Here is a 10,085-nt window from a genome sequence, read left to right on the forward strand (position 1 = left end):
TTGGGCTGGCTCCTCATCACGCTAGTGTTGGGCTTGCTCCTCGTAAGGCTGGTGAAGCGCTTGAAATTCGACTATCTGCTGATGCGAGCTAAATTAATGCTTTGTTCAAGTAACAGATATGGTTGCCCTGGTCCCATAGCCCGCTACTTCCCTTTGTACGGCTCCAGATTCACCACCATCACTTACAGCATATCCAGGCGCAGATAGAGATCACAAATTGACCCTTTATCGATTGATTCGGGATATGGGAGAGATCACATCCAGCGTTCTAGCTGCAGTTCTTGCCTCTTGAGGTACGTTCATCTCAGTTTTCAAACTATTTATAAATAGCTATCAAATGTCAATACAATCGATTTATCGCAGCACAGACCTAAGCTTATAACTCCCTCCTGCAGCGCAGGGTTTACTGGGCTGGTGAGACGTGGTCAGACATGAGACACGGTCAGGGCTACTCCCAGTCCATCCTTTGTGAAAAGCTGTGTGTTTGGCAGCTGAGTTTCTGTGAAGGCACTTGTTCTTTCGTTACACCTCTGGTGGTGAAGCAGTAGGACACGCGTAGCACATGCAAATTCTATATATTACTGTTAACCATCATTTTATTTGTATGTAACCATTGTCGACATAACATAGAAATCATCCTACACAAAACGCTATGTGGGACCTACCATGAGCGCCATGTCTCTCATCAGTCCATTTATCAAAACTTTTCCCTCCTTAACCTCCGCTTGGTTCATTCCTACTTTTGCCCTCCTTAACCTCGGCTTGGTTCATTCCGACATTTGGCAGTGGATTCCATGTCTCTGCAACTTATTCATATATTGTAGACCTGCCAGGTAATTTGCTCTGTAATAATGTAGAAAATATTTTTAGTTTCTTATTTATTAGTTTCTGGACGGTTTCAACTCAAGGCACTGAATGTCGGGCCTACCAACCTTGATGAGCAGAATGGCCAGTGTTGGGGAGGGTAGCTCATAGCTGCGTTTACAGAGGCAGTCTGAGGTTTGGGAAACTGATTGCTGTGAAAAAGGCTGGAGTGTGATGATAACGAATCAGACAAGGCATTCTGCAGAGAGCTTCACATTGCTGGCAGTTTGAAGAATCGTCATGTGGTTCCTTTGTTAGGTTACTGCATTGATCGCATAGGCCTTTCTCTGGTCTACAAGTTCATACCTGGTGGAAGCTTGGAATACCATCTTCATGGTATTGTTATATCTGTCTTTATTATTATTTGAACATAAGAACTCTTCTTTTGGGCATTTTAGTTTCTGTTGGGCTGAAAATAAACAACTCTGATGAGTGTTTTGATGGTTCGGATTACCATCTTCATGGTACTGTTATACCTGTAGTTATTCTTCTTTTGGGCATTTATTTTCTGTTGGAATGAAAAGAAAGAAGGCTGGGCTGAACCCAAAATTTCAATAGATGTTGCAACATCTCCTGAGTTGGCACAATAGGCTTGTGGATGACCTTTTCCAGTTGTGGCTCTAAGGGATTGTTCTTCGAAGTGGTTCTTTCTATTAACCTTTTCACATAATCATTAATTTGTTGAATTGGCAACTGTCTTCAATAGTCTTCACTCTTTCGTGTCTTTTTGGCTGTGTATTCTTTTCACCTCTAGTTGTCGTTGTGCATTGAACACACATCTATGGAATTTAAAGAATTTAGATCTCTAGATTGGCTCTGAGCTACCCAAGCACACTGGTCCAGGTGACCCTGTTCCGGTATAATAAAAATGTCAATATTTCTTGGGAATGTTTTAAGTAAATCATAGTGGTGTTAATGGATCTACTACTTGATAAGTGGTTAAATTTAATAATTTTTCTTTGTGAAATTCAGAAAAATAGTTCTTACGAAATTCTGAAAACAAATTTAGCCAGTCCACTTATTGAGTTACTTTTCATTTAATTGTACTGTGAGAATTGGTAATGGAGAAGGTTCTGTGTTTGACATGCAGGGTACTGCATGAGAAAGACCATGGAAAGGGGATGTCTCGTAACACCTTCTTCTTCATTGCCATGACCTGCAGCTATGGGCTGGACTGCTCCGTAAGTATGTTGTAGAACCTGCACACATGTGGTGGCCAAGCACACTGGTCCAGGTGACCCTGTTCCGGTATAATAAAAATGTCAATATTTCTTGGGAATGTTTTAAGTAAATCATAGTGGTGTTAATGGATCTACTACTTGATAAGTGGTTAAATTTAATAATTTTTCGTTGTGAAATTTAGAAAAATAGTTCTTACGAAATTCTGAAAACAAATTTAGCCAGTCCACTTATTGAGTTACTTTTCATTTAATTATACTATGAGAATTGGTAATGGAGAAGGTTCTGTGTTTGACATGCAGGGTACTGCATGAGAAAGACCATGGAAAGGGGATGTCTCGTAACACCTTCTTCTTCATTGCCATGACCTGCAGCTATGGGCTGGACTGCTCCGTAAGTATGTTGTAGAACCTGCACACATGTGGTGGCCAAGCACACTGGTCCAGGTGACCCTGTTCCGGTATAATAAAAATGTCAATATTTCTTGGGAATGTTTTAAGTAAATCATAGTGGTGTTAATGGATCTACTACTTGATAAGTGGTTAAATTTAATAATTTTTCGTTGTGAAATTCAGAAAAATAGTTCTTACGAAATTCTGAAAACAAATTTAGCCAGTCCACTTATTGAGTTACTTTTCATTTAATTATACTGTGAGAATTGGTAATGGAGAAGGTTCTGTGTTTGACATGCAGGGTACTACATGAGAAAGACCATGGAAAGGGGATGTCTCGTAACACCTTCTTCTTCATTGCCATGACCTGCAGCTTTTGCTACTATGTATTCCCTGGTTATCTATTCTCAACCCTGACCAGTGTATCGTGGGTGTGCTGGATTTGGCCTCACTCTATCACAGCATAGCAGATTGGCTCCGGCATGAATGGCCTCGGACTAGGTGCCTTTGGTTTCGATTGGAGCACCATCGCAGCCTTCTTGTTCAGTCCTCTTATTTCTCCATTCTTTGCCATTATGAATGTCATGGTTGGTTATGTCTTCGTAGTATACTTTGCAGTCCCTCTTGCTTATTGGGGCATTAACATGTACAATGCAAAGGCTTTTCCTATTTTCAGCTTCGATTTGTTCACAGCCCAAGGTCAAAACTATAATATTTCACAGATTGTGAACAATAAATTTGAGTTGGATCTCGCTGCTTACAATCAGAATGGTCAAATACATATGAGCTTGTTTTTTGCTCTGACTTATGGGTTTGGATTTGCAACCATTGCTTCTACAATTACCCATGTCGCTCTATTCTATGGGAAGTAAGTTCTGATTTTTGTATTGACTTGACTTCCATTACTGCTTTCTTGCAAGATCATCAATTATGGATGTTAGTTTAAATGACATGCGTTGTTATGGTGCAGGGAAATATGGCAGCATGCTGTAGCAGCATCCAAAAACAATCGGCCTGATATCCATACTAAATTGATGCGCAAATACCCTGACATCCCACAATGGTGGTTCTACACTCTCTTGTTTGGGACTCTTGCTGTTGCCTTTGCACTCTGCGAGGTTTACAAGAAAGAGGTACAATTACCATGGTGGGGGTTGTTAGCTCCATTAAGTTTTGCACAATTGCTGCTGCCACAATTCCTTTATGACCTGCTTAATAATGTGCTTCAAACAATATTACAATACTTCCATACATTTCTCTCACATTATATATTGCGTATATATTGTATACGGTCTATAAAACTTGCTATGGGTATAGCATAATTTTTAATCATAGTCATTTAGTTTGTAATGTTCTTCAAGAAAATTTGAGAACATCTATTTATATGAAAACAAACCCTTATTTCTTGGACTATACCTAATCATTATTATGTTAAGGAGAGTTCATTTACGGTCTATGCTGACTGCTCTAACCTTGATTTTGATTTTGCTGGAAAATTATTACAGTTATATGGAGTTTATTAAAATGTCATTTTGACTTACTCCTTTCAGTAAACATTATTTTTCTCTCTGGTTAAGTTTTTGTTTATGCAGCAAAATAATGTCTAGTGATCCATATAATTTTAATTAATTAGAGAATAGCGACAGCATCTTTAATTAAATAAAATTATATATTTTGTTTGATAAGATCACATAAAGATTATTTAGACATTAAATTGTAATTAATTACACTGAATATAATAAATTTTATCCCACAGGAATCTTTATTATATTTATGTAATTAATTAGGATAAAATTTCATAACCTACCCACAGGAGTTATGAATTAATAAGTTTTATCATAAAGTTTTATTGAATCTGTTTGAATTGAAAATTTAGCCCACAGGCAATTTTTATGTCATTTGATTCAATTCTTTTTAGCATGATTTACACTGAATATAATAAATTTTATCCCACAGGAATCTTTATTATATTTATGTAATTAATTAGGATAAAATTTCATAACCTACCCATAGGAGTTATGAATTAATAAGTTTTATCATAAAGTTTTATTGAATCTGTTTGAATTAAAAATTTAGCCCACAGGCAATTTTTATGTCATTTGATTCAATTCTTTTTAGCATGATTTACATTGGTAAAACATGAAAGTTTATTAAGCCTCAATTTTAACATAAGCATGTGATTCTTTATTTTGATGCAGTAGTACAACCTGCAAATTTCTCTGAAATTCGTTGTGACATTCCCGAACTTAAGGGAGATAACTACAAGATTTGGAAGGAGAGGATTCTTCTTCATCTAGGGTGGATGGACATAGATTATGCTATCAGGAAAGATGAACCATCGGCACTCACTAATACCAGCACTGCAGCGGACATCGCGCTTTATGAACGATGGGAGCGATCCAATCGTCTAAGCATGATGTTCATTAAGACCAAAATTTCAGCTGGTATTCGAGGTTCCGTTGATCAGCATGACAAGGTCCGAGACTTGTTGAAGGCCATTGATGAACAATTCGTCTCTCCAGACAAGGCACTAGCAAGCACCCTAATCATGAAGTTCTCATCCCTAAGGCTCACCAATGTGAAAGGTGTGTGCGAGCACATCATGCAGATGAGGGACACTGTGGCTCAATTGAAGAAACTCGAGGTTGAAATATCGGAGTCCTTCCTAGTGCACTACATCCTGAACACCCTTCCGCACCAATATGGACCTTTCAAAATCTCATACAACACACATAAGGATAAATGGTCAATTAATGAACTCATGACCATGTGTGTTCAAGAGGAAGAGAGACTGGTGATGGAACTGGGAGAGAGTGCAATGTTGGCAACGCGTGGAAAAGGCAAATCTCAAGCCAATCGGAAAGGGAAAGATAAAGTACCTCCCCAAGCCGATATCAAGAAGGTTTCCAAGTGTTTTTTCTGTAGGAAGAAGGGACACATGAAGAAGGAATGCGCCAAATTTCAGAAATGGCTTGCAGACAAAGGGTTTGCAAAACCTAAGGAAGCCAGTGGGAAGTGAGCAAAGCATCTTATCAGGAAACAAGATGGGCTCGCATGTGGAAGCTATAGGAACATGTTATTTAACTTTAAGTAGTGGTTTTGTTTTGGAGTTAGAAAAGACCTTTTATGTTCCAAGTTTTTCTAGAAACTTGATCTCAGTTTCAAGGCTTGTACCTTTTTGGATATTCCTTAAACTTTTCAGAAAAATCTTTCAGTCTATTCTATAAATCTGATTATGTTGGGAATGGTATTTTGTCTAATGGTCTTTACTGCATTAATTTACAAAACAATGTCACATATGATTCAATGCATGTTCACAATGGCACTAAAAGATGTGTTATTAATGAAGATTCCTCTAAATTATGGCACCGGAGACTAGGTCATATCTCCATAGATAGAATTAATGGAGATCTAGAGGAAGAGGTTTACATGAAACAACCTGAAGGATTCCCCTCTAGTGATGGTGAGCAATTGGTTTGCAAGCTCAAGAAGTCATTATATGGTTTAAGACAAGCATCCCGCCAATGGTATTTGAAATTCCATAATGTAATTTCTTCTTTTGGTTTTGTAGAAAACATTATGGATCAATGTATATACCTGAAGGTTAGTGGGAGTAAAATTTGTTTTCTTGTTTTATATGTATGACCTTTTGCTAGCAACCAATGATAAGGGTTTGCTACATGAGGTGAAACAATTCCTCTCTAAAAATTTTTGATATGAAGGATATGGGTGAGGCATCTTATGTCATTGGCATTAAGATCCATAGAGACAGATTTCGAGGCATCTTGGGTCTGTCCCAGGAAACCTATATTAATAAAATTTTAGAGAGATTTCGGATGAAGGTTTGTTCACCAAGTGTAGCTCCCATTGTGAAGGGTGATAGGTTCAATTTGAACCAATGCCCGAAGAACGACTTTGAAAGGGAACAAATGAAGAACATTCCATATGCTTCTGCTGTCGGAAGCCTAATGTATGCTCAAGTCTGCACAAGACCTGACATTGCATTTGTTGTAGGAATGTTGGGACGATATCAGAGTGATCCAGGTTTAGACCATTGGAGAGCTGCAAAGAAAGTTATGAGGTACCTTCAAGGAACCAAAGACTACATGCTTATGTATAGACGGACGGACAACTTGGAAGTAATTGGCTACTCAGATTCTGACTTTGCTGGATGTGTTGATTCACGTAAATCAACATCAGGTTACATTTTTATGTTGGCCGGTGGAGCTCTATCATGGAGGAGTGCCAAGCAGACCTTGATTGCCACTTCCACTATGGAAGCCGAGTTCGTCTCCTGTTTTGAGGCTACTTTACATGGTGTATGGCTTAGGAATTTCATTTATGGGCTTAGAATTATGGATTCTATATCTAATCCATTGAGAATATATTGTGATAATTCAGCTGCTGTTTTTATGGCTAAAAACAATAAAAGTGGGAGTCGAAATAAACACATCGACATTAAGTATTTAGCTATAAGGGAACGTGTTAAAGAAAAGAAAGTGGTCATTAAGCACGTCAGCACTGAGTTAATGATCACTGATCCTTTGACTAAGGGCATGCCACCGTTTAAATTCAAGGATCATGTATTGAATATGGGACTTGGTTCCATTATGTAGTTTTTCATTGTATGGACAATGTTATTTTAATGAAATTCTTAATTATTGTGATGTTTTTTCTCATATTTATGTGCACCTTAAGTTGATTTTAGAAAATTCATTTAAGAAGGACCAAGAATAAACATAAGGTTTATTCATTAAGAAATTGTTGCCACATAAATTATAATAAGAATAAATGCATAGTAATACATGGAAGATAATACTCGTCATTAGAGGACTTATCGCCATGATTCATGTATCTATTACTTAATACAGATTATCAATGGTTTTTAAGTTGAGACATTAAGTTTGGAAGTATGGACCAAGTGGGAGAATGTTAGCTCCATTAAGTTTTGCACAATTGCTGCCTACAATTATGGAATTGCAGTCTTTCCTTAACTTATGGAAACCAACTGCAGTAGTTTCCTTAAGTTAAGAAAAGAAACTGCAATTACTAAATTTATTATTAGGAGCTACTATAGTGGTCCATCACTTTGATTCGAGTTATCTGCCTTGATTTGTGGACATCTAACACATAGCTATTAGAAGCTTGATGGAAGCTTAGCTATATGTTCATCTGTTTGGTCCCCAAGCTCACATCTCAAACCCCTTCAGTTTTACACCATCTAGCTGAGATAGCAGAGCTTGGAAGTGCCTGCAGAATTTTGTGTTCTTTTCCTTTTGCTTGGATAGAAGCTGGAGTGCTGAACAAGAAGCAAGTGGACTGTGGCCTCCATCAAAACATCACCAATGGCTGGAGGTAACTCGTATCCCTGGGCATTAAGATTTAATGATTCTTTGAGTTTATTCCGCATGCAGAATCGTTGCTGAAATTGTACAATTTCTAACAGGGGTTACTTTTTGCCTGTGCTCTCGCTTCATTTTTCACTCTTCCCATAAGTATCATCACTGCTACTACTAATCAGGTAAGCACATTGATTTTATTGATTATTTTGTAGAAGGATATATATATATATATATATATATATATATATATATATATATATATATATATATATATATATATTCTGGTTATACTTCATCTTCTTATTTTGTTTTGGCACAGACACTAGGCCTGAACATTATCACCGAATACCTAATGGGATATATCCTTCCTGGGAAGCCTATTGCCAATGTTTGCTTCAAGGTCTATGGTTATATGAGCATGAGCCAGGCAGTTTCTTTCTTGTCAGACTTCAAGCTCGGCCATTAAGATAACTGGAAGAAAAGTTAGATTTTTATTTATCAGATAACTGGAAGAAAAGTTTAATTTTTTTGAGGAGCTGATTCTTCCTGTGTCAAAAGAACTGGTGTTAGGTTTTGGCTTTTTTTGAGGAGTTTATTCTTTTTGTGTCAAAAGAACTGATGTTAGGTCTTAGCACTGTAGTTTATACTGGTCTAAACTACAGGTTTAAACAAGTATAAACTACAGTGCTAAAACCTATACTTGTTTAGGTTTTAGTTCTTGAGCAATTTGGTGAACTGATAAAAGCATTGTTTTTGCTTAGCTTCAAATCTCTCTCTGTGAATTATGAAACTTCCCAGACATATTATAGATACATATTACAATTCTTAGTTTAGTACCAGGTATTCAAATTTTTGAGAAAATCAGAATGAATTTGCTATATTTAAATTATTTGCATAATGTTTTTAGCATGATACGGCGGTGCACATTTTTTTTGTTATGTTTATTGATATTGTGTGTGCAATGCAGTTTATTGGCACAGTAGTGGCTGGAACAGTCAACCTGGGAGTTGCATGGTGGATGTTGGGATCGGTGAAAAATATATGCCAAACAGATCTTTTGTCTGCAAGTAGCCCATGGACATGTCCCAATGATCATGTGTTCTTCGATGCATCAGTTATATGGGGTTTGGTCAGTGCAAACTCCGCCAACAAAGATTTATGATGAATTCAGGTGACCTGTTAAAGTATGGTCCTCTATCTTACCATAACTAATTAACAACCTTAATTACTCATATCTATGTATCTATGCTTACAGCTATCCAACATTCAATATTGCTGCAGGTGATACACCCATTGCAAGATTTGAATTTAAATTGCTTTCCAATATACCACCTCCCTTCAATGCCGTTTAGCTGAGTGAATAAACATGACCAGGCTTATTTACCAGGTTATTCATCTATTAATACGCGGGATAATATATGTTATATGTTTATGGTTGGATATTGTTTCGATTCAACAGTGCCCATATATTGCTTTAATTTCTTTAATATAGGTTCAATAGACTTGGAAGTATTGCTCCAATTTATTTATGGCTCAATAGACTTGGAACTATTGAAATATTGCTTGCCAATAAACATGAGCTGAAGTTGCAACTGTCTCTCCACATGGATTCAACCCTATCCTCTGCTTAACGTATGATGCACACGAGCTTCTGTACAATTTGTCAGGTATGCATTAAAGGCCTAATTGACTGAGTCACTTCTCATTCCATTGAAAGAAGCTATTCCCATTTCATTTATAGAAGCTAAGGCAACGTTTAAAAAGTTGTGAAACAGACCTCTGGCCATTAAAACATACATGTTTCAGGTTGCAACAACGTCTTATTTTGCCTACTGTCTGTGTAACCCTAGGCCTTTGTACAACATAGGATGCACACATGCATGTTGTGCACTTTTTCGGGTACGCATTAAAGGTCTATATCCTATATGCTGCTGTATAGATACATTCTATGTTTCCATATTAGCTTAGAGCTTTATAAGGTTGGTATTCAGCTCCATTATGGAGATAAGCATAGTGAGTGTTAGACATACCTGTACCCATTGAGCTATGAAACACATTGGCTTGTTACTCATCAATATGAGCTTAGAGGTTGTGATATCATGCAAATAAGGCACATACACGAGCTTGGTTGATTCAAACACAGCTTCTATACCCATACGTCTTACCTATGATCTCTATTGATTCGGGATAAAGAGTGGTGAGTAATGTGATATCCATACTTGATTAGTCAGATAAGCATTAGATTAGTGCTATCCCCATTGCTTAGACCATTGTTGTTGTTGCATATTCTTGGGTTTCCTGTATTCGA

The 10,085-nt window shown here is 37.2% G+C and overlaps 1 pseudogene; it reads left to right on the plus strand.

Annotated features, from left to right (window-relative positions):
- The first annotated feature begins 1,925 nt into the window (after window positions 1-1,925).
- On the plus strand, window positions 1,926-8,939 carry LOC149249078 (oligopeptide transporter 4-like; annotated as a pseudogene).
- Window positions 8,940-10,085: the final 1,146 nt, after the last annotated feature.

The sequence above is a fragment of the Pinus tabuliformis genome, chromosome 7 (genome assembly GCF_031772625.1).
Source record: "Pinus tabuliformis cultivar Carrire ecotype Pingquan chromosome 7, CPIR1, whole genome shotgun sequence".
NCBI lineage: Eukaryota > Viridiplantae > Streptophyta > Pinopsida > Pinales > Pinaceae > Pinus > Pinus tabuliformis.